The 26406-nt window shown below is 47.3% G+C and overlaps 1 protein-coding gene across 1 annotated transcript in view; it reads right to left on the reverse strand.

The window, feature by feature from the left end:
• XKR6 (XK related 6) overlaps positions 1–26406 on the reverse strand; it is a 176921-nt gene that overhangs the window by 64032 nt on the left and 86483 nt on the right. The window lies entirely within an intron of this gene.

A 26406-nucleotide genomic window follows, 5' to 3' on the forward strand; every position in this document is an offset into this window, starting at 1 on the left:
GTCAAAAGCCCCTCTCCAGACTTCTTGTAGGCCCGTTTTAGTTAATTGGAATTGTTATAAGGTCTCTCCTGACTCTTCTCCAGGCTGAAAAAGTCAAACTCTCTCAGCCTATGGGTCCTCCAGCCCTCTGGATCATCTTGTTGAAATCATCCTCTCCTCTCTCCTTACAAGGAAGGAGCTGGGCTTTTGGGGACAAGGCTCTTTTTTTGGTGGGGGTATTTATTTATGTGCCTGCTTAGCCATAAATATATGAGGGATGAGCTTTTCAAAAGCGCTCAGGATCAGCAACACTCTGTTCCCTCATTGATTTTGGAGGTATAACCTCTGTTGACTTCAGTGGGAGCTGACAGCCCAGCACTGAACTGCTTTGGAAAATCCAGCCCTAAAAGCATAAATTCTATTAATCCTTTTTTTTAAAGATTTTTATAAAAACTATCACTGTGCACATTATCACAGGCTTTCTGCACAGCTCCCCAAAGCCAGACACATTTGCTCTGCATCTTGCAAGGCAGTCATAAAGAACCTGCTGTCTGCGTTATTGAGCTCTTGTAGATATTTCTTTGTCCTTTAGTTGTGGCTGTAGCCTAACAGTTGTGACAGATTTCATTGAAGGTCCTTTATTTACAACTACCATGTGCTCTCATTTAATCAGCCCTGTCCATCCCGCTTCTCACATTATTGTGGCTAACTGTACTCCGGCTGGTTTGCTGGTCTGCTGCTAAAAAGATGGGAAAGACAAGGAGCAAAACTTAGAATTAGAGAGCTAACAACATTTTCCCTCTCCCATGGGTTGTCATATTGTTTTTCCTTCTGCTGAGTTTTCCCTGGACACTTGGGCAGAAATTGCTGAGCAAACTACAAGGGTGGGTAGACCCTATCAGAGCAAGATGTAGTCTTTAGAAATATTGCTGAACACATCTCTGGCACTGGCACTTATCCTGTTCTCAAACTGACCAGAGACAGTGGGATGCCTCAGACTTACTGCAGTAGGCATCTCTCCCATTGGACAAGCAACACTTTCTTGGTCATCCAGGTCCAAACACAAAACAGTGAGACCTGCAGACAGATGACATCCTGGAGCATGTTATCACTGCTGCTGTAGTGGCATCTCACCCTTGCCTGTATGGGAAGCCAGATCTGGCCAGTGTGAAGCACAAACCATCTGAATCAACGGGCATTCTCTTTGCCTAGTGGCCAGGTGATGCAGGACACCCAAGTTAGTCTCACATCACAGGCGGTCTGATCATGAGCCGTTGACTGCCATCTAGAAAAGCTCCTGCATGTACTCTAAACCAAAGGGACACTTCAAGTGCTTGAACCCGGGCTTTGAGATAAACATCCTGACTTAGGATGGTGAAATGGAGATGCTGTTCAAGTTTTGTCCACTTTTTGTCCACTAAGACAAGGTCCTGCCAAGTCACATGCCAGATGTGTCTGCACTTCAGGACACATGCTGGCAGAAGGGCCAGCACCAGGCTCCCCAGCCACCAGCTGCATTACAACTTCCCCACACTGAAGCCACCAGCTTAAATTTGGCCAGTCTCACATCAGCTTATGGGACAGCAGCAAAGATGAGGTTGTGGGTTGCAGAGGTGTGAGGTACAGAACTTCAGCGCAGAGGAAGTACCAGGAGAGACCAACATAGGCAACTCTGCTTGTAAAAACCCATATGAGATGCTAAACTCCACAGATGCATAAAAAATTGATAGTTCTGACTAAAGCTTGCTGTAAAGCAACTTTGGCAGGGCTAGTTCACCATCTTTGTGACTTAACCCCACTGTCTCTCTGACACATAGCTCAAATCTTGAAATCATCTGAGCAAGCAAATAAAACTACAATGAAAAATACAAGGAAAAAACAGTGTGTTGTGTTGTGAGGGGGGCTGCAGAGTTAGACCATCCTTCCTGCAAATGCCTTGATGCAAAATGCCAAGGTCCCCAAGAAGCATCATCCATGAGAGGTGGGTTCCCATCACAGGAAGCTAGTTTTGCAGCTTGGGTCCTAGGAGAAGAGCTGTGGCCTCCCCATCACCTCAGCATGCTCCATCCCCAAACCACCACTCCTTCCCTCAGCACGCACAGCTCCTCTTCTTGCTACAGACCTGGCTGAGAAAGCCTGGCTAGTATCTACACATTAGCATCATCACCATAATCGTTCCCCCAGGCAGCTCATCAAGAAGAAGTTAATGTGAAGAGATGGGCCCCACCATCATCTGTTCCAAAAGTGACAAAGATCTCTGGTCATTCTAATCTCTGGAGGATTGAGTCCCACAGCCAAAGGGCAACTATGCAGAAGGTCTGACCTTGCTGCACTTGAGAAGTTCACCCGAGGCTTGTTAGTGCTGGCCTCCCTGGGGAGCTGAGCTGTCTCAGTTGGTTACATCATGGGGGCAGGAGACAGATGATCTCACAGAGATTTTCCCCCTCCCTGACTTCATATAGTTTTTATTTCACTGATCGTGTTGCATTCCCACTGCCTTGGAGCTCCCTGTGTACCACAGCTCCTGCCATTTGGGCCTCTACCTTTAAAGTAGCACCCCAGCACCATCCCTGCCCTGTTTGAACTCCAAAAGCGCTATTGGCCCCAAATCATGTCTTGGCACTGCCTAATTCATACAGCTGTAGTCTGCCGCTTTCAAGCCCTTTTAAGACTTGGGTCTCATACACCTTGGCCACATGACTGTCGGTGTACAAATCTGGACTCATTGGTTTTATACCATGGTCACTGGAAGACAGGAGGTCCAAAAGAGGTCTAGGCCAGGAGGTCTGAAGACCACAGGAGCACCTGATTCCCAGAGAACTTCAACTGTGTCAAAGTGAAGTACCTTAAAGTGCTGTTACAGCATAGAAACCATATTTTATACTACCTGGAAAGCTTGCAGGAGTTTTGTGGAAGCAAAAGCAAGTTCCAATAACTTACAAAGATCCCTTGCTACTAGGCTCAAAACCAGAGCTGGGTTGCTTTGTGTCTGCTTGTCTTCCTATTATCAGTGCCCCACAGTCCCCCTCTCAGAGAAATTTTCACCTCTCTCTGTTTTTCCTATATTTTTCTAATAGCAAAGTGATTTTCTTTATACTGCCCTGGAGCTGGAAACCTCTGGGGCAGAGCAGGGATTCTGTGCCCAAGCACTCCAGATTAATTACTGATGGGACCTCTTCTTTCTCCATGAATAAATCAGGACTCTGCTTGCAGCCTCCTTTGGGACTGCTCAAAAAGCCCCTTCCTGCACTCCATCAGGAATTTGTTTAATTTGTGCCAGTGAGGACTTTTCCCAACAAACAATATCACAATCCCATCAAGCTGAAGAAAGCAACATGAAGGGAAGACCCAATCCCCATAGTGGTTTGGCACACTCCTGTGGTAGATGATGGAGACCGCAAGATCTTTCTGCCAAGGTCCAAGCTGTTGCCTCACGCACCAGCACAACATCTGAATGGTCAGAGAAAAGAGGGGTTCAGCACTGTCACTTCTGGTTCTGCAAGCTAAATACTCCTCAGTAAATGTGCAGTTACCCCTTGAATATACATTCTGTGCACGTGATGCTTAGATTTTCTGGAATGATGCCTACACACAACAGGTGAATTATCACTGACAAAACAAGTCCCCTTCATATTTTTGCATTTGTCACCTATGTTGGTTCTTAGGATAAGTAGATTTGTCCACGGCACCTGGGATGAAATTCTGTATTTGTTTCAAAAGCAGAAGTTCTGCAGCTTTAGAAGAAAAAAATCATCAAAACTGCAGAAACCCTAAATAAATAGTTAACCTGTGCACCAGGGGGTAAAAGAACCATTAAATAATCAACATTACACCCAGACCTGAGCTCTCCCAACCCCTTCTCCTGGTCAGGCCACCAGTCCATGAAATTTTGTCTGCAGATTTATTTTCGGGAGAAAAAAATCCCTCTGATTACAGCAGGAAGAGCGTTTGGAGTAGAAGAGCTATTTCCCAGTGGTGCTGCGGGCTTTTACAGTGTATCACATCACTGCAACTTAAAATACTACTGTACTTCATCTGAGACTTGGTTATTTCTCACGTGGTCGTTTTTACTCAGAGGCAGGAACTGCTATGTGAATTTATCCTCCTCTCTGATACATAAAATTAAGCTGAATCCCTCTGCATTTTCTAAGGGCTTGCCTGCCTATCCAGTTAGTTACCAAAGCTCGACTGGTTTGTGCTAATTTCTTAACCTGGTTTTGTGGCAGGGTCCCGAGTGGATTGAACTAATTTGAAATAAGGTGTGTCTGATTCTGGAATAAGAGCATCAACACAGGGAATTAATTATGAACACTAATGTCAAGTACGCAGTCCAAAATAAGCCCTTGGAGAGATGAGGGCTTAAGGCCATCTCTGATATTTCTCAAAAGCAGATTTGTTTTTCTTGGTCTGCCTCTTGATCTATCAGAAAATACACAGATATTTTGCCTTCACCCCATTTCAACCCCTGATCACTCCAGATCAGATTTGTGAATGGGATGCTCAGTGTTCGAAGTCCTTCATACACTTAGGGCTTGATCTTGCCCTTAAAGTCACTAGGTTTATTTGTCTGAAATAAGTTATTCAGGTCACAGTCCCCACGTAACCAGAGTTTAGCCAAGGAGATACAGACCTCCTCATACTTTCCTGAAGACTGACTCTATGGGAGTACCCTGAAGAACTGAACCAGAGAGTATGATTTTCAAAGCCAGTGAATTACTCTGCTTACAATGCCCCATGCACACACCTTCTCGCTGTATTCTTTTTGTTTACTTAATTTCATTTCACATCTAATTACAGAATCACAAAATTATTAGGGTTGGAAATTACCTCTGGAGATCATTGAGTCCAACCCCTCTGCCAAGGCACAGGTGCCATTTGTTCAGAATATGCACATCTGGGCTTTCAACTCACCTATCTTAGAAGACTTTCTGCTGTGTCCCCATGTAAATTCAACCTTTTAAGCCTGCACTAAAGTTAAACTGTCTTTAAGTACCCTGGTTTAATTTATATGATACAGGCTCTCCACCCATGAAAACTCTCAAGTGGGATTACGCCAAGGGTGTAAAGTATCAGTGTCCTCCAACTTCAGCCACAGATACCCTAACAATCCCACCACAAGCAATGGGGACCCCTGGGGCTGTAGCTCCCTCCCCCAGCATGGAGGGTCCCTAGGTGACCAGAACATCTTGGGAAGATCAGTGAACTAATCACTTGTTTCAAAGCACAGCTAATCTCTGAGCCCTCTCCCCTCCTTTAGGGGTGGTTACAAAGGAGACAGAGACTCCCTTTTGACAAGGAGTCACATGGAAAAGATGAGGGGTGATGGGCACAAGTTAATCCTGGGGAGATTCCAACTGGACACAAGAGGAAAATTTTTCACAATGAAAACAATCAGCCACTGGAATAATCTCCCCAGGGAAGTGGTGACTCCTCAATGCTGGACACTGATAATATTTGGCTGGACAGGGTGCTGGGCCATCAGGTCTAGGTCATGCTTTGCCTAGAAAGGTTGGACCAGGTGATCCTTGAGGACGCTTCCAACTTGGGATTCTATGATCCCCTCCTTACCCATCCCCTCAACACAGACTAAAGTCCCTCATTAGCTATAAACCTTGCTTGGCTCTGGATGCAAACACTGCCTTGTTACAGAAACCTCTTCTGCTGACCCTACTGAAGGGTTTTAGCCTTGCAGCAGAGTAAGCAGGTGAAATCTAAACCTGAGCAGCTTTCCTAGATTGAGGACATTGGATTGTGTGTATGCTGGCTTACAGAAACCCTTTTATCCTGGAAAGTTTCAGCAGCCTTGTTAAGAGACCACAGCAGGTAATTCTATTCAGTTTGTCTTTTATTTGCTCAGATTGTTTTCAGGTAGAGATGAAGTGCATGGGCAATTCCTAATTTCAATATAGCCATGACAAAGTGAGGATAAATACTAAACTTAGTTTGACTGGAGTTGCTTGTAGAGCCACCAAGAATGATGCTGTAAATTACAAATACAGTAAATATGTCTTTAGAAAAATCCCTGTGGACAGTGGATGAAATAAAAGGCCCATATTGGACAGATCCTTTGGAGATCTCCCAGAGGTAAGGTGAGGTTTCTGACCTCTCCGTCAGACTGTGCAGACTCTGGTAAAGTCAACGGAGTGAATTATTGCTTTGATTTTAGCAGTAAGGAAGGGTAATTCTGTGTCTCGATTGCCACTTGAGTAAACCTGTGACTCCCTGTAATGGTTCTGGTGTGACTAGTCATAAATAAACCTAACCAAACTAACAGCTAATTGGGCCTTCATGCAATCTGATGGCCAACATCTACCTCCACAGGTAGTCACAATGCTATGAAGTGCAATAGGGCATGATGCTGTTCTGAGCTTATGTAAAGATGTTCCCTCACCAATTCCAGATATTTGACATCCCCTAGACATGATTGACACGTCACAAGGCTGAGGAAGATACTCTGATATTGCAGCAATGGATTACCAATAGCAGTGCCCATCTCTTAAGACATCCTATCCAGGCAGTGGACATCCAGCTCCCTTGGAGCTGAAGAGATGCATCTACTTCTGAGGCGGGAAGAGCCAGGTAACAGGGAAAATGTGGAAGATTTTGGGTAGATGCAATTGTATGGAGAAGAACAACTGAACAACTGAAAACCTCTGGCCAGTATCAATCAGAGCTGTGCCCCAAACTGGACTGGGGATGACTCTCCACTAACTTACTGGTGGAGCTTGGAGCTCCTGGAACCTCACAGCAATGACAAATTTGGTGGTACTCACTGCAGAGCTCCACCAGCATGGCAAGTGCCTCCCATCTCTAATGGGAAGGGGCTAAGGAGATGGTATCCTCCAGGACTGTCATCTCTGCAGGAAGAAGGTTCAGGATGCATCTCATTCGCAACCCTCCTGCTAGATGTGTCTCCTTGCCTGCCAGAGCATTTGGGATTAACCCTGGGGATTGAGTACATCCCGTTGGGAAGCAGGGGACAGGCTTTGCTCAGCATAAGCCTCAGTTTTACAACCCAAAGAGTGGGTGATATCGTGAAGATCTCAAAAGAGGATTTTCCCTTTTTTCCAGAGTAAATACCACTCATTTTCCTGGGACTCATAAAAAAACAAGCCATCTTCAGGCACACAGCCTGCATTTTCTCTATTTGTCTACCTACCCGTCTACATACAACTCTGGGTGCAAATCAGACATACACCAAGCATGCCTGGGGACTGTCTGCTTGGCTCCAAAACCCTCACTGTGGCAGGGCTGCAAGAAAAGTCCCATGAGTGCCTGGCTCCTGTTCCCAGAATCTCCATGGGCTCTCTATGAGGGCTGGGTTGCAGAGATGGCACTTCAGGGAGGAAGGGGCCATGATATCAGCTTTACAGCTGCAGCTCTCCTGCATGCACACATACTCAGGGACATCCAGATTTCTTCTGCGACCACCACATCCATCAACATAAAGGATGGTCCGCTCAGACATTGGATGAAGTAAGCTAAGGATTCCCCATGCATGCATCCTGTGCCCATCGCCTGTCATCCTTTCTTGGCTATCTCTGAGAAAAGCATGTTTCGATCTCCACACCCCCCAGTCCATAACAGAAGACAGAAATTCAATCACCCATCACCTTCTCCTCCATGGGCTGAGCTCACTTGGCTTCCTCAGTCCCTCCTTGTAGGTCAGGTATGAGCAGACAGAGGACACTCCTATGCAACAAACCCAGGGTAAGTCACCTCACTCACTGTGTGACTTAGTTTCCCCTCATTTTCCTTAGCAACCTCATTGATATCCATACAGAGCAGCCATCTGCTCAACCTAAAAGTTGCTTTCCACCCACAGATTCAAACATCTCCTGGTCTCCTTCTGAAACTGCACACCTCCAGATGACTGCCTAGCACACATGGACTTTAACAGGTATGGACTTCTCTCAAGCTTGTGTCACCATCCCACCTCAATGCAACCTACTGGTCCCTAGTGATTGAAAGGCAATGAGCCAGGACAAGATCATGACCCTAAGCAACACCACCAGGCACTGTGCTAGTACAGATGAAAACACCAGAAATCTGGAGGGCATTCGGCAGTCTTAGATGAAAATTCCTGGAAACAGAGAAATCTTAATTTTGGCTGTGAATTCTCCCATCCTAAGAACTCTTTGGCTTCTCCTCCTTCCCATTAACCCCTTGTCTTTTTTAAGAACAAAAAGATTGATAGAGCTTAAAAAGATGAATTTCCTGATCTACATATTCAGTGAAGCTCAAATACTTCATAAATGAGACATGAGTTTTAACAGTATTTAATGGCTTGCATTAATTAATAAGTCTTCAAAGATGTCGAACATTTGTAGATTTAAAAACTTTGTAACTTTCAATAAATTCAGTGGGGCTTAATGAATTCCTCCAGATTTATACAGCCCTTGAAACACGCTCCATCTCTAACAAATTCAATAATGTATGCAATCGTAAGAGAAAGGTAGGAAGAGGGAAGGAAGGAAGAAAAAGGGTGAGGGAAAGAAGAGACAATTTATTAAGTCTTGATTTAATGGGAAACAGACATATTAGATCACCTCAGCATTTTATTATGTTACTTGATTGATTTTTTGAGCAGTTCTGTGGAAGAACTCTTGATGTAGTGAGGGATGGAGAGCTCACAAGACTGAGCAAGACGCTGGCTGAGCAAGCATGCCTGTGAAGAATTTGGGTTCAACCCTTTTAATGTGGGTGGGGTGAAGCAGTCTAAAACAGGGGCTCATCCTCAAGGAAATGATAGAGAACTGCAATGGTCAAACTGCATTCTAGGAGGCCATGGGGCCAGGGTGGACACAGATTAACACCAAGGTGACCTCCCAAAGGTGAAAATCCCACTTGTCAAATGATCTTCTACAAAGAGAAAGGTTGTTCTGCAGAACAAACAAGTACAATCTCAGCTTCCTTCTCCCAGTCCAAGAAGAAAACAAGAGCTGAGATATAAGCATTTACTCTTGGAGAGAGTCTGATTTTCTGCTGTTTCTGGAAATGTTACTAGTTCAGAAGATGGCCTCTTTATGTCTGATTTACTAGTGTGAACTTAATTATTTGTATTTTGTGAACTATATTATTTGTATCATATTTATAATATGATAGTAGTTGCATTCCCCCCCTCAGAAAAGGGACAGAACACAGCTGGAGCCAGTCCTCCCCAGATGATTTATGGTTACTAACAGAAGAGTTTCATTTACATCCTCTCGTAGCACGGGCTCACTGGATACCTCAGCCTAGGTCCTACAAAAGGGATGTCTTGCAACTCCAACAAGAAGAAGTGCACTGCACTGTGGGGAAGCAGTGGATCATGTGAAACAGTGTCAAATCCCAGCAGAAAATCCCAACTCCCATGTCCCAGCGTGGTGCCTCGGCCTTGAGGATGCTGCTCCTCACTGAGCTCTGTAGGTCTCTATGGATGGTGAGATTTCATTTTCCAGCCGGGTGGCTGTCCACAGGCAAGGATTGCTTGGTTAAAATTGGCTATTTCACTGGAATGTTCTGATCTTGAGGAATATTTGAAACCTTCTGTATTCAAAATAGGAGACTTGCTTTTTTTGAATTGGGACTATCAGCTTCTAAAACACTTTGTATTTTATAGGATGATGTTTTGATCTTTTTTGAATAAGGAGCCTGCAGTAATAGCAACAAAATAGCAGCAAATAGCTGCAAAATGAGACCTGGATTTCAACTAAAATACATATATGTCTCTATATACATCTATGCTTCTGTATACATCTATGTATTTGTATCCCTATTGACACACACACACACACACACACACACAAAAATACATATATTTTGCTAGTATTACTTCTGAAGCAAACTATTTCAGAAATCCAATTCCACAAGTATGTCCTAAAGGTCAACTTCTTACCTCCATTTGGTATGAACACAAAGCCTGGATATTCCAATTCCCCCCACACCTTTGGTAATTGCATACACTGGAGAAGCCCTCTGCACAGAGAAAAGGCAGAGTCAGAGCTGAAAGCAGAGCAGGGGAAAGAAAGTGAACATAACTCGTTCTCATGGGCAAGACACCCATATGAATGGACTGGGATTTGTCCTAAAACAACTTCTCATGCTCATGTCAGAAGAAAGACAAGAAGGACTGTAAAACCAATCAGTTTAGAGAGGGCAACGAGCCTTTGCTGTGGCTTGCTCAGGGAGTTATTGATTCTCCCATGCATCTCACTTGCCTTCTAGTCAAGATCACTCATCCCACTGCTACAGCATATTGGGTGTATAAATCTCAGGGGACAGTCACTGAAATGCTGTCCCTGCCTTCACAAGGGCCACTCTACAAGGGATGAGTATGTCATACTGCAGGGCTCATTGGCTGCTCTTAGTTGATGGGGATGGAGAAGGAACCACAGGGGCACAGCCAGCTACACATTTGACAGAGGGTTGGCCTTGCCTTTTCTTAGTCATAATCACCTTGTAGTAGAATCAAAACAGCACAAAAATCCGTGCAGAGGCCCCACAAAAAAACCCCATGTGACGGTGTTAATGTAGGTCAGGATCTTCCCACAGATGCACCAGCAGGGACATGCCCATAGTCCCTCAAGGACTTCCCCAGTGAGTGAGCATGCCTAGGAAGGTACAAAGAAGACTAGCTGGATTTGCACCCAACAGTTGCTTCCTAAGTGAGCTTTTGTTTTTTGCATAAGAAAGATCTGAGGAGGTTTAAGATGCAGAGAGTCTCTGCAGAGAAATGTATGAGACCAGGTCTGGAAAGAACCCATAGCAAGCCTGATTCACAGCACAGTCTCCAGGACAAACAGGAGTTTGGAGTTATGGGTGCTCAGGGGCACCCACATGAAAGCTAGCAGATACTACAATCCATATACCTCTTCTTGAACTCACTCTACTCTGAGAGCCTCATAGCAAATACAGGCATCAAACCAAAGGTCCATCCAGAGGTCTTCTCGCTAGTGGTGACCAGGAGCAGGTGCCTTGGGAAGTTTTATAAGATGACCTTCTCCTGTGTCCACCACACTGCAGATCAGCAGGTCAGGGACCCTCAGGGTCTGTACATCATACAGGCTGTGTTGCTATCCACTGATGGATGCGCCCTCCATGAATGTCTGTTCCCTGTTCAAACAGACTTCCAGTCCCAGTCTCCACAGCACCAAGTGCCACCATGCAATAACAGCCTGCCCTACCACGTGTAATTTTTTGAGGCTTGTTCCTGATCATTTCACTGATTGCCCCTGGTCCTTTCACTGTCAACCTTCATGATTTAGGTAACAGTCTAAGGTAACTCTGCTCCCATTGTTCCTTGAAGTAATTCATCCTAAAGGGAATGGAGTCTTCAAGAGGCATGTGGTCCACAGCCCCACACTGTGAGCCCCCAGTCAGACATGAATCGTAGTCCCAAATTAGCTACTGACCTTCTAAACGGTGTTGCTTTTCTTGTGTGAACCATATCCTTCAGAACAGGGATTATAATATGCACTTCTCTTTCTAAAAGCATAGTGCAGCAGGGCTCCAGCCTTACCCTCTGCAAGCTCCTGCCATGCAAACCGAACCCTAGCAGATGCCACTGAAGTCTACTATCCCTTGTAATGAGGAGGACACCTATACCCTCATTAAGACAACCACTTTGAAGTAGCTTCAGTCCTGATCTTCTCCACCAACCATTTCTCATTTTCAGTAACTCATGTGGTGACTTGCCCACACCCAGCTGTGCCAAACATCACGTAACATGGGGACAAAACACACCCCTCCACGTCTGATCACTCCCAGTACAAAGTGCCCTCCTGTATTCGGAAACCTTCTCCCCTTCTGCTCCCCTCATTTTATCCTCACTCCTATTCATCGCTGGGGACAGCAGAGAAGTAATGGTGCTCTGGAGCCCCTACCCCAAAATAATGCCCATCAGATTGTGCCCATCAGACACAATGGCTGGGATGCTATTGCTGCCCACCACAGCTTTAGCAGGACCCTTTCTCCAGCAGGCAACAGGATGCTCAGCCCCCATGACAGAACTCAGAGATGCTATCATCCATATGGAGGTTTACACCCAGGGCGTATGATGCTGACGTGCTGCTGCCTCCACTTGGCTGAAGGCACCCAGCCATGTGTCTGGCTCACTCCTGTCGCTCACTTGCTAATGTAGATCAGCTGCTTGGATGCACAGCATCCTTGGAACTTCCTGGCTATCAGCTTTACTGGGCAGGCTGAGTTTGGAGACAGAGGAAGCAAGTCTGTAATTGCAACAGAGGGGAAAGCTGCAGGGGAGTTTGTCTCTGAATGACAAACAGGAGGTGTAAAGGAAAGAAGAGGCTGAAGGAAAAGGGATAAACAACAGTGAGCATGGCTTAACCCGCTTCATTGCACAGCCAAATGCCCTGGAGAAGAGAGGAGCAGGTCTCACTCCTCGCCCCTGATACGACACAGCAGCACCAAAGCACTTTGCTGTGGCCAGCCACTTACTGGACCTGGCATGCAGATCAGACCTGGACTTGAAATGTTATTGAAGAAGATCTTGCCAAGGCCAGAGCACCCTGATGGACTGCTTTGGCACTGATAAATGATCAGAAAAGCAGTGTTAAAGTTGTGCTTAGAGCTGCTGACCAAGAATGGGCCAGAGAGGAGATACTCTTGAGCGGATGTTGTCTATTGAGTCTATAAGCGCTGGGAATTGAGCCACAGAGCAGTGACCCAACTTACTCAGTGCTCCTCTGGCCTAGGTGATGCTATCCTCAAGGAAATCAGCCTTCTAGGGACATACCAGAAAGGGTGGTACTCTCCCATGGAAACACAGACGTGATGCTGCCTAGAAACATCTATCAACTGCAGCTGGGAGCAGCCAGACACCAAAATGTCTGATTTTTGGTCGCTCTTCTTGCCTAAATTCAAAGGCAACATTCAAAGGTTGGAGGCACCTGGGAAAGGAAAATTTGAAGAGTATCTGAAGAAGAGATTAAAATTTCCCTACAGCGCCTTCTTCTGCCCTGTGCTCCCTGTCCTCCTGGAAGGTTTGGGTACTCCTTGTTCTGGAGCTGGGGCGATAAATAAAGTCTGTGGCCTTTTTGGATAATACAATAAAGCCTTAGATGCTTTTCGGACGTCAGCTGCTGCCAGTAATCAGCACTTGCCAGCTGCTGAGTCACAAATAGCCTGAAAAATATTTCCAGTCCTTGCTCTCCTGAGAGCTAATCCCAGAGGGGGCAGCCTTAAAAAAACCTGAAATCCCTAAATTACCAGAATGGCCCCAGAAATCTCTTTTAAGGAGATTAGTTAAATGTTGGTTCTGGATTGTCTGGCTCGTTGCTTTTTCTTCCACGTTCCCATCTCTTTTCCATGGATATCCCTACACAGCTGGAAAAGGTCATTACTCTGTCCCTCATGCTGTCCTCATACTGGTGACAAACAGGCCCCCAAACTCCAAACCAGCCTCATCCCGACATCTCAGGATCAGACAAAACATTTCACTAAGGACAAAGATCTTCTTCTGGTTTTGGTTTGTTGTTTATTTTATTTTATTTTATTTATTTATATATATATATATATTTTTTTTCCCCAGGGAGAACAGAGATGTTTCTCTGTGGGGTTATCCACACATCCTTCAAGTCACCCTTCAAGGCAAACACAAACCCTTCCCATGGCTGTCTGCAAGAGATCTTACCCTGGTGTCCAAATGGCTCCTCTAAGTCTATCGTAAGCTCACTCAAAACTGGTTTAGCAGTATTACGAAGAAAAAACAGAAGAAATAATCAGCTCCTTTATGACACTTTGTTTAGCGAATGCCACGCATGCTTCAAGACTCATCATTATTAATTAAGCAGAAAAAAAGGCCAGCTGAAGCCAACATGATCGTGTCCATGCAGCTGCTTGCATTATTTAAAATAAATAAATAAATCCGTGTATGTATTTCAGAGCTCCTTATCCAGCTCTGTCCCTAAAACCACTTCCACAGCACCAAATCCTCATAAATAGGGTGGATGCACCTGGGCTGCCTGGTGGGGATGGCCCTTGAGCTGGGATAAGTCTAAAACTGAACCCAGCAACTGCTTGGGTTGGTCCTCCTCAGCCAGGTCAAAGCCGTGTCAGCAACCATGACATCATTTAAGTAGTGTGGATGGCTGAGTTCCCTCCTAACTTGCTGATGTAGGTGAGACTGAAGATGATCTCTTGCCTTTCAGGTAGGGCAGGAGATGCCAGAAGCTCTTCAGAACACCATAGTCCATGTTGTCAGAGTGGAAATCACATCTAAGCAGCTTGGTCCCAGATAACGTCCTGCTTGATTGCACAGGTTGGTGTCTCCCATGTTGGAAATGACACGCCTGGAATTTCATGGCCCCAGTTAGGTTGAGGATGCTCAAGGCTGGAAAAATGGGAGAGTAAAGCTTATCTTTTTGGTGCAGGTCCATAACTCTCACGTCCTCTCAAGGGGGTTGGTGGTATGCAGACTACTTCCAGGGAACAGTCATGGTCCCTAACACACACCTGGGCATTATGTTGGTCAGTGTGCATTGATCTGGCCAACCAGAACCATGATAAACAAGCAATGTAGACGGTCAAACAGTAGATCCTGTGTCAGGGGCACAGCACTGCTTCATTAACTGGCACAGAAACCCAATGGCTCTCCCTGCTTTCTTCTTGACCCACAGCCCTTCCCCTCTCTCCTTGTGACCCCAGTTTTCCTCTCCCAGTTCCAGAAATCTCATTCCCCTTCCCTTTATGAGGACTCAGCATTTTATATAAACCCAGGACATGGGAAGACGTGAGACATCCGCATGGAGACAACCTAGCAAAGCAAAAGCCTCTGTAAGTCAGCAGAGAATATTTTTAACATTAGCAATAATAACCGTATGGCCTGGCCTACAAAATGCTGCTACAGGGCATCCATCCCAACGTGGCAATGCTCCCGACTGGCTGCTGGGACTCTCTGAACTAAGTTTAGCCCTGAAATGAGCTCAGAGCCCTCGCTGAGGTCTCTGACTCGTGATCTCCCAGCTGAGCTGATGGAAGAGGTTTGCTGCTTCCCTTTCCAGCCTTTGGCGCTGATGACTCCTTTGCCATGGGTGGCTTCTCTACGCCATAGCAGAAGACGCAAATGCACCCATGGGATGTGTCATGGGCTTCATGCCCCCTCCAGGGTGACAGCATGAGGCTCTGTCCGTGCTGACAGTTTTGGCGCCAAGGGACTGGCAACTGCCCTGGGTTGCTCTGCACTCTCTTTTTGGCTTCGTTTTTATCATTGCCGCTCCCCCTGTGAATATAGCCCCAGTGGCTGCAGCCAGACTGCACGGACATCTTGGGGCTTGGGTTTTGCCTAGCATTGCCTACCAAGGCTTGAAGTATGTTCTTGCAGGATCCTAGGACTCCCTTCGCATCAGAGGAGGGCTTAGGTGTTCCCCAATGATGCTCCTGAGTGGCGTTCCAGCATCACCTCAGGCATGAGAACTCCCGGCCCGCATTTGTCACCCTGTGGCTGCCCTGACTGATTTTCTCCAGAGGAGCACCAGCTCCTTCCAAACCTTCCCCTGATACATGGGAATGTATGCAATGGTCAGAGCGGAGTTCTGCCACCCCAGTGACCTAAGAACCCACGAGAAGGCCTTCAATGGCATCTTCACAAAGTATGGTGAGACATGGATAATATGGAAATAAATAAGGAATAAATTAGGGGGGAACACCCCAGGAATCTCACAGCCATCACTAGGAATATGCACAAGCAAAGGGGAAGGAGGGGCAGCGAGGAGTGAGCTTGCTATTTTAAGGACAAGCTCCAATAGTAAAGTAATCATCTCCTGAGCAATGCTATTTTCTGGATCCGTGCCCTCAAGTCAGCATGAAGCCACCGTGCTTTCTATTCCAGTCACACCAAACACTTCTCACCAATCTATCCATCTTAATCCGAGCACCAGCAGTCACAAAGCCTCACTGGGGTGGAGGGGTGCCTGGGGACAGACGGTGCTGAGCTGACTCCATCTGTGCCAGCCTGCCCTTGGGCACACCAGACCATCCTCACCATCACCTTTCCCCCCAGGAGGAATGCTTCTTTCATCTGCATCCTCACTGCTGCTGCTGTTGGTGCGGGACAAAATGCCTCCCATGTAATCAGTTCCCAGCCTCCCTTTCCTCCTCCTCCTTCCCCCCTCCATCGCTCTCCTCCCTCCATCCCCTCCTCTAGCGCACCACCACTACAGATAAAGAGATCAGTCCTGCAGCGATGGGGTCATTTCAGGAACTGCCACCGCTGGAAAGGCGAATGTTTGCATGCACAAAGATCCTGTCCTTGCTGCAGCACCCAGCGGCAGGACCACGGGGAGCCAAGGAGATGCCAGGATGCTTCAGCCCAGTTATGCACCTGCATCCCTCCTTGCTGGCACCCCAATGCCATGCTTGGCTATTTGCATGCTCTGTTCCCCATCTCATGGGGGCAAAAAGCTCAGGCTGCCATCCAAAAACTACGCGCACAACCTGAATGCCTGTTTGGAACAGACGCACGTGCACAGCACAAAAACCTCCTTCATCCCCACCATAAGCACCACATCCCTCCCCACTCCCCTCTCCCTGCACTCAGGGCATCCAGCCCCAACCAGACCACAGCACCACAAAAAGCTCTTCCTCTCTCTTTATTAGCAGTGTGAGCACACTGCCTGCAGAATCAGGCAGGAGCTGCACTTCATGCTGCACGGATTTCCCTGCAAACTTCACCTTCAAAAGCCCAAGTCCCCAGAGCCCCAAGGCACAAGGTTTCCTTCTGCTTAGCGCTAGCAACTGGTCAGGAGCTCAGGGGTTTTGTATTGTTTCTTAAATATAATGTTTCTTCGTAAGCCCAAGAGATTAAAAGCCCAGCTGACTGATGTTTATATGGAGCACAAAAGGATCTGGACTTTAAATAGGAGTACACACACATACATGCTTACAAGGACCCCCCTGGACACAAATTAACCTCTATTTATGCTCTGGAAGAAAACTTTCCCTGGGGCTGTGTGTTTCCTATCCACCCAGACAATACCTAAATGATAATCATGCAACAAAAAATGCACTGCATTGAAAAGCCTGATCCACCCAGGCAATCTCAGTACCCTTTGCTCCCAGACACAAGGATTTGAACTCCATTTTTTTCCCATCAAAGTGCCCAAAAGCCCTGAGCTCTGAGACATGCCTCTCTTCGTGCCTCAGTTTCCTTTCAAGGTGCCTCAAGGGGTGAAGTCAGGCAACACTGAAGTCTGTGACACAGAACCATAGAATCACAGAATCACAGATCAGTTTGGGTTGGAAAGGACCTTAAGATCATCCAGTTCCAACGCCCCTGCAATGGGCAGGGCATCTCACCCTAGACCATCTCACCCAAGGTTCTGTCCAACCTGGCCTTGAACACTGTCAGGGACATGTCCAAGTACCGTTTCTGCTGAAAGAAATCAACTGCAAATCAAAAATCAAAGTTGAGAGAATGCTCAGGGCAGGAGAGTTGGGGGGGTTGGGGACGAAGAATTTTTAATCTTTATTAAGAATTTCCTGAAAAAAATACATTTAACTATGAGCCAAAAATCAGCCAAAAATCAGTCAGAAGAGACCTAAAATTAAAAAACAGGACCTCCAAATTCTTCCCAAAGCTGTGGAGCAGCCCAAACAGGGACATTAATTTAAGTTCCTTCACCAAGACCTTTGCAAAACCACAAGTGATTTGGTTTTGGTCTTTACATTCATTTCCCCATTAGCACCTTTTTCCCCCCCTTCCCACGCCTTTTGTCTGGCTCAGCGCAGCATTGAGCAAGGCGATGCTCTTTAAATATATTTATAAATAAACATCTATTTATACACTCAGCAGGTGAGATTGAGTGAATGAAGCTGAGGAGAGGATGGGTAAGGATGGCTGCACCCATGTGGGAGATGCACAGAAGTTATAGGTCTACAGGTAAAATCAATTCCAGGGTTCCTTCCCTGAGCCCATGTGGACCCATTATGCTATATCCAGACTGTTCTGCTCTCCCTTCCTTGCCAAACTGCCTGCGGCAGGGCAGGATTTCAGTGCCCTAACAGAGTATATATGGATATATATCCACAAATACTCAAGCCTAGAAATTTTTAGGGCTTTTCCCTGCCTTTAAAAAAAGGTGATGGGGGAGAAGAAAGGGGGCAGGACAAAAGCAAACCTCTAACAAAATAACAGAATATGATCCTGCTATGATGTCATTCCACGTCCTCAGGACTAAATTGGAGCAGGTCCCCAGGAGTCTCTTGAGCAGCAGAGAAGAGGCAAAGTTCTGAAAGAGTCAGTTATACACCCTGCAGCTGGCAAAATAATAATAATAATAATAGTAATAATAAGCCATGTCCAATCAGCCCTAATATCCATCACCACCATCAGGTTCAATGCAGGATTAAGAGCTGGAAGCAAATAAATATGCCTGTTATTTCCATTGCATTCAGAGACTGATTGGAAATCCCAGTGGAGGCATGTTTTCATCCATGGATGCATTTCAGGCGCCTCTCCAAGCTGGGGCTGCTGTGGCTCTCTCTTGGCCACACTCTTATCTCTCCCAGCATCTAACCCTGCTCCTTTTCCTCACCTCTCACTTGAGTTGTGCTTTGGCTGTAGCTGGGGTCGTGCTGGGCTGTAGACCACACTATAGTCACAAAGCCAATGGTCTCATTCATTAACAAAACAAAGGACTTATTCTATCCTGTGTTAGTGACCCCAACTGCTTTGGCTGGAGTTTATCCTGCCAAAATACAGCCACACAACTGAGGGCTCAGGTTAGCACCTAATATTTAGTAGGGTCAACCAGGGCTCATTCTGGTGCTGGTGGAATACTCATCCCAACTCACTCATTCTTTGAGTTGAACACACAAGTAAGACCTTGCGCAGCTCTCTGCGGAGCAGCCAGAGAAGACAGCAGTCTCACACTGCTCAGGCACCTTCTTCTCCAGCCAGCCCCTGTCATGGGGACTTTCAACCCCACAGTGATACAGTAGGATCATGTAACTTCATTTGGTCTCGTCAACACTCCTCATAAGGACAATTCCCTCACTTTGTCTTCTGGTAGTCAAAAGCCCACTTACAGATTTCATCACCCTGCCACAAAAAACTCATGGAGAGCAATGGGAACATGCTCATTAAGGCAGCGTAGGTACAGGAAGATCTGGAGAAGCTGGCCTTAGGGCTGGGATCTCACTGAGGAGTGTTACAACTCCCTTCAGGTGCCTGCTCCTCCAGCTCAACCATTTGGCAAGAGCCACAGCCACCATGGCTTCATCTAGAATCATGACTTAAACACTGCTATGCTGCTGGTACTTGACCATCCCCACCAAAACTGCTAATGTGGTCCCTGGAACAACTCATACTGACCTAGACCCAGCCAGGGCTCAAACAGGGGATAAACACAGCCCATAGGACTCCCCGAAGTCTTGTTCCCATGGCAGCACACATGGCTGCGCCACAGTGCTACCTCCTCATGCATCCTGACGTCCGCATGTGAACCTCTGCTCCCTGTCATTGTCACCCTTGAACTGCATGACATGGCCTTTGGTGACCTCTCTGCAGTACCCCTGGGAGAAGCCAGCAAGCATTCAGATGTCCTACAGAGCTGCAGGAAAGGATGGAGAAGTGATGGAGGCCCCTGCACCACAGCCATGTCCTGCCCCCTGTGGCAGTGGTCCTGCAGCACCTCCATGGTGTGCCAGCTCTCAGAGCTCCCTGATGAAGAGCAAGGTGGACAGCAGGATATTTTCTGAGGAAGGCAGAGAGAGGGGTGACTGTGTTTGCACTGAAGCATTCAGGTGTTGATGGATGGTACTGTTATGTTGGTGCCTTCCAGTGCCACACTGCAATGCAGGAATCATGGGTACGGGCATTTGGTGTCACTCCTCCACATGCCTCTAGATCCTTTTTCTTTCCTCACCAACAACCTGCTCTTTTTCTTTCTTTCTTTTTCTTTCTGGTGCTACAGGGAGGAACGGGTTGACTCTGAGAAGGAACAGTGCAGGCAAATCCATCAACTTCATCCTCGCCAACTGCGAGGAGCCGAGCTGGCAAGCTGCTGAGCCCCAGCATAGCGAGATGCCTGTACCTTGGGGGAATCTCTGCACTGACAGATGATGGGAGAGCCCCTCAGCCCCTCACCTCCCCGAATCCTCTGCACTCTTGGCATCCCCTCTCCAGCTCCGCACCAACTCTCTGGTCACCATGACAACGGTTGGCTCACACGAGGCTCTCCCGATGCAGCACTCACCCACCCCAGCACAAAGCACAGCTTGTGGTGCCTCTGCATCCTACCTGGGTTTGCGGGGCTGCCATCAAGCCAGTGCCCTTGGCCTGGGTACTTGGAGGAAGCTTGAAACTGCAGTTGAGTCTTGCAGTGGAAAGAAGCCTGCTAGGATGGGGATCACCTCTTTTACCTTGCTCCCAGGAAAGGAGATGGATGCTGAGACCAGGTGGGATGCAGGAAAGGAAAACTGGCAGAGCCCTGCAATGCTCAGGGCTCAGTTACACCTCCACAAGGGCACAACCCATGCTGGAGCCTGGTCTCCAGCCCTGAGGCTTGGCCATGCCTGCACCATTAGTCTTCCTCACCCTCCTAAGCATGGTGGCTGCATCCCAACCACCTGTTGGGGATGGTCTTTCACCCATGCCAGCTCCGGAGCCATGCCAGGGATGGGTCGGGTAAGTCTGAATTGGCCAGGGCTGAAACAACACCAGGGATGGTGGTGGGAGCATAAGGGCAGACCAAGTTGAACCTCAGCCCTTGTGTCCTGACTCTGTTTCATTTACAACTTACAATAACCCATCACGCAGCCAGGTCACGGCCTGGGCAAACCAGAGCACAAGTCCTGGCTGCTGGCAGCTCTTTTAATTCATCAGTGCCCTGGCTGATGTCAGGGCAGGTGCCAGAAGCCACAGTGGTGACTTTCAATGATGAACGGAATCAGATGGTGACTCACTCTAACGCCCTTTCAGTCGTCTGCCCTCTGCTCCAGGGGATAGATTCAAATGCCAGCCACTTCGGCTAAACAGCCACCAAGGACATGAAGGCACCTCTTAAGTACACTGATAGGAGTGTCTGCAGTGAGCAAGGGCTATGCTTAGGAAAGCGGACACATAGTGGGACAAAAGAGCAGGGAGCATTTCAGCGCAGGTGGAAAAGGGACCATGAAGAAGTGCCCAGGGATAGAGAGCGGACATGCAAGTTCGCTGGAGCAATCACTGACTCTGCACATCCCTGCTGAGCAGTTGTAAACTGGAGTGAGGGCAGGGAGGAGAAAGCAGGGAAAGCACACTCCAAAGTAAGCTTGACTGGTTTAGTTGTATTGCTAATGATCAGCAAACATGGCAGCCCTATAACCGGGACCACAAGAAAGCAGTGGAAGTGATATCCAACTCTTGCACGTCTTCTACCTACCCCAGTCCTTGGCACAAGCAAGGTGTACAGAGGACTTTGTTTGCCAGCAGAGTCCCTGGCACAGTCTTGGCCCAGATCAACAAGCGCTGTCCCAAACTGTCCCACCATATGAATCCTAAAGAGGACCCAGGACCAGCTGCCACACAGTGAACAGCGATAGGTTCTCCCAGTTTATCCTAGCCTTACATCCCCACAAACGCCACAAGAATAGGCACCTGGGTAGAAAAGAGAAAGGGAGACAGACAAAGGTAGAGAGAGGGCACATATTTCTTCCTCCTTTTCCCAGGGGAAAGACTGATCCAATGAAAAGAATGTCTTAATCCTGCAAAAGACATCAGTGAATCCAAGTGGGGTTGGAGAGGCAAGGTCCCTCTGCTTTCTAGTTAGGGCTCAAGGCTGACACCAGCAATGAGGGAATTATATATACTGCTGCCTGCCCTGGCTATGGAAATAAATCAGTGGAGGGGAAAACACAGCTCAGTGTGAACCTTGGACCACTGGAGAGGGAGTTAATTAGCCCTCCTGCAGCTAATTATTGCCATGAGATCAAGTGGTTTGTGCTCTTTGGAGAAAGCCAATCATTCAATGGGAAGATAAAAAGATTGGGGGGGGGCAGGGGCAAAAGAAAAAGGGGAAAAAAAACCATTATACTGTCACTGCTGGAATTTGTTTGCAAGACTACTTTACCAGTGCCAAGAGAAAGGCAGGCTGGTTTACACCACAGGGGTCCACAGAGCTCACCTTAGTGAAAGGCAGCTTGCTGGGGGGTGAGAGCCTGTTGCTGCCAGCTGAGGTTCTTCCTAAAGGGGCCCAAAGGTAATGGAGGTGTTACTTATGGGCAGCCAAATTCCCAGTGCATGCAGGAAGGGACTGGCACAGGTAATCTGTACCACATGGAGTTATGTTTTAACATGGGCTGGGAACAGAGTCCACTTCAAGACTCGGACCTTTGGCCTTGGTGGAAATACCAGCACCAGTAGAATATGGGCTGACCTCATCAACACTGAGAACAAAGCTCAGATTCACCTGGTAGCCAGAACCATCACTGAGGACCAGTACTTAAGAGCATGAAGACACAGCTATATATTACATACATACAAGCACACACAGAATTGTCCCTAGCATTAAAATTTCATTACAAAGAGTGTACCAGGAATAACCATTATCAATTATATATTACACGCTGCTTTAGTCTAAAAAAAATTAATGGCTCTGGGGTTCTGCTGTGAGAAAGAGTCTGTCTTGTAAGGTTTGAAGCTGGTTGTGTTGAGGAGCTTTTTGATTAACCACAGAACCCACGCCCATATTGGTATGGTGGGGTTATCCAGGCAAGAGGTGTCCCATTGACTGTTTCCCCTGGCTCCATGAGGGTAATGCTGGTTTACGGATCCCTCTGTGGGTTGCTCAGGACAGGACAGGGGCGGAGGACTGGATCTTAGAGCTTTCAGAGGAGTTATTCTGTAAAGCTCTCAATTCTCTGTCTGGATAATGCCACCGTGCCATGGGTCTCCATCCTTAGTGCTCCTTCCATGTGGTCATTTTGCACCCTGACCTTCACAGACGGCCTTGCTCTCAGTTTGTATTGGTACCAGAGACTCACATGAGTCACCTGAGATGCCATCTACCGCTATGGGCACCTCCAAAGGTGGTTGTTCCTGTCTGTCTTGGACATTTCTTGTGGGCTGGATGACTGGAGGTATCTCCACTGCTGACAGAAGGCTCTTTGTTGACCACAATCTCCTCCTTTAGATACTTTGATCTAAGCATGAGACAGGACTCACATCCCACTCAGATCTGCAGTGTGTCTGTGAACTGTCGCATGCCATCTCCCTCTGAAAGTGATGACATCCCTCCCTCCAGAGTTTGCTCCTCTTTCCCCCAGTGTACCACGCCTGAAGGTTGAGCAGCTTTTAAAAACCAAATCAAGAAGAGATAACCTCCTCCATTCTCAGTGTGCTCCTCATCCCTGCTCCTGCCTCCTGCCATGCAGCCCCAAATAGCCCTTGACCTGGCACTATTGAAAACACCAGCTGGCTTCCACATCTTCATGTGGAGGAATAAATATCTTCATTGTCTAAAGGCTTTCCAGTCAAATGTTCTGCAGATCCTCCTTCGTGGATAGCAGACAGTGAACAACCCCAATGTCCTGATAGATGCTGTCTAATAAAAGGTAATGACAGGGATGCTAATCTGCAGTGGGGCAGAGGGAGGGGTTGCCATGCTAGAGTCTTAATGCTGGTATTTTAATCCAATTAGTGCCCCTGTGTGTACCAAGGCATCAGCTCTCATGGAAACCTCTGTGTGAAGGCAGATGGATGGGTAACAGTCAGGCTAGGAGGGCCTGCAGAAATTTGTCCATCCCCTCAATTATTTGGGGGGAAAGACAGGGCTGAAGGAAGGAAATTAAACTGCAGAACCATCTTGTCCAGTGGTTCACATGGAAAAGAAGTCTTACAAAAAATGGTGTATTCATTCTGGGGAAGGTTAGGGGGTCAGTAGGCTGTAAGTAGAGTAAGATAGTAGAGTAAGCTCAAGCCTAGTTCAGGAGATATAGGATAAGACAGAGATCATTGCCAAGAAGCAGAATGGATCTGGCCATTCTGACGGGTGGGAGACAAAAGCAATGGGGAAGAGGCATCAGTACCATGGACATCATCTGGGCTAATACTAAAGTGTGTCCCACATTTCTCTGCTGCCAACAAGCCCACTGCTGCAATTTGAAAGCCCTATTTCCCTTTCCCATTCAGTAGATCATGCCTAAGAAAGTGATTTCTCAGGATGGAGATTAAAGCAGAACAGCAGAGAGCCCCCAGTGCAATTATGAAAAGGAAGTCATAAAAAATAGTAATTAAAAGTCGTATTTCTGCTAGGTAAATGCCTGGGCAGGGCTGGGAGTTGTTGGACAGAATGATGCCTGAAAAAACAGAAGATGCAGAAAGGTAGAGATGGGGCAGAAAGGCTTTGTACTGGTGAATGAAACAGGGATCGCACCATCCCCACTGTAACCTGTTAGCACAGCCCCCTGCACAGTTTTAATACAGCAAAACAGGCCTGTTGGATCCTTGTCTCTGCTGTGACCTGTCTGTGCCTTTTGTCTCCCATGGCAGCACGCATGGATGATAACGTGTCCGTCGGATGTCTTGTCCATGTGGATAATGTGGCAGTGCAACACGTGGTGTTCCAGTGTGGCTGATAAACTGGAGGTGGGGAAAAGCAAAGTAATTCGGGTTGCATGGAAGAAGTTTCTTTCACTGAAATGAAAACATGGAAGCCATATATTTGGTTCCACCCTGAACGGAGAACATACAACCCCTGGAGTGACAGTTAGGGCATAGCCTAAGGTCATCTCAGATGGCACTTTGCACCTATGTTTGGACAGGAGAATTACTAGTAAAAGCCTCTGTGTGAAGACAACATCTGTATATGTAAATTAACCAGAGCCTCTTCTTTGAGGTCCTGAGGTTTTCTGCTTGGGTTGCCCAAACTACAAACACTCTTCCAGTCCTCCATCCAGCAGCACATGTAAGCATCATGCACCACCCATGATGCCTCCTGCACCCCTGAAGGAGATAAGGTACTTCTGTCCACTCCCCAACTTCGCATTGGACCCACAAAAAGAGGACCTCCTAGCACTGCTGACTGTAGTATGAGCATGCTGCTTTTGGAAGCTAACCAAGCTCCTGCCATGGACGTACAGGCAAGAGAACCTGCCAGTGGGATGACTGCAATGAAACCTTCCCAGGAGAGGCTTCACGCACCATCCATCAGCCCATTTCAGCTGCAGCAACACTGTGCCAGCCCTAAAGGTAACAGATGAGGCCTCAGCTTTGATGATCCTTTCAGGAAATACTCATAAAAGCCCCTAAAGCCAACAACCCTAAAGCCCGGTGGGACTCTTTGCCTTCCTGCTGCTGAATCACCAGCTATGCGGGCAGCAGGAATTAAACAGAAGAAATAAGAATGGAGCAACGGTAAATGGAGATTGTAAACACGAGCCAGATTACAAACTTAATGGGTCTAAGCAGGCACCAGGGGGAAAGCAGGAGTGAGAGGAAACAGGCTGAGACGGAGGGGGGTGGTTTAGTCTGATGGGTGGAAAGGGCTGTGGGAAGATCAAGCAATCCCACTGTACTCAGGGGAAGGGAACCGGATGCTCAGGGAGTGGGAGCTGGAAATGCAATTTCTCACCCCGACATGCAGCTGATGCTGCATCGGGCTGGGTCACACAGAGGAAATCTGGAGGGAGCTATGTGCAAGACATGGTTCATGACCTCCACCATGCCATACCTTGTGCTGTCCCCACACGGGTTTGGATAAGATGGGGCACAGACTGATGGAGGCTATTTTAGGGATGATGGGAAACTGTGCATATGGGGGAGAACAGGTTTTTCAGTCCTGTGTAAACGTTCCTGGGACAAAGTGGAGGTCTGCTCATGGAAAACAACTCCCTCAGTTCTCCCCATTATAAAGGAGGATGCTCAGGCTATCCCAGGATGAGCCTGGTGGGTGAGATATGTGACTCAAGCATGGAACACTGCAGCTCAGACCCCTGCTGCATTTACTTCCCTGTGGTGCAGATGACCCTGCTAGGTAGAACCTTCCAGAAAGTCTGCTCCAGACAGAAAGAAACAGCACATCATGATCTTGCCACAGAAGAGCCATTTCATCCACCAATCTCCACCTGCCTTTTACCATCAGTAATACAATATTCAGCATCCATGTTTCCTCTGCGAATTCCTGGAAGCAATGTGCTCCAAAAGCCCTGTGGAGAGGGCTGCCATATTCCAAACATGTCCAAGAGCCTCCACAGGTCTCAGCGACCTCACAACTTAAGAGCTCTGTGACTACTGTTGGAAAATGGACTATTTTCTGGGCCAACAAGCTGAATTTCTAACTCATATTATTTTTATCCCCTTTTCCTTTGAAAGCCATTTGAGAATGATTTTCAGACCAGGGATGGGCAAGCTGGTGGCAAGACAGGACTTCAGAAGCCCAGATACAACAGTTATGGTCCTTGTATCTCTCCTGAAAACCCTGCTTAAAACACAGGCTTTCCCAGTGTGAC

The sequence above is a fragment of the Neopsephotus bourkii genome, unplaced genomic scaffold (assembly GCF_033783945.1).
Source record: "Neopsephotus bourkii isolate Nb327-2 ecotype Australia unplaced genomic scaffold, CSIRO-AGI_Nbou_v1 NB_1600, whole genome shotgun sequence".
NCBI lineage: Eukaryota > Metazoa > Chordata > Aves > Psittaciformes > Psittacidae > Neopsephotus > Neopsephotus bourkii.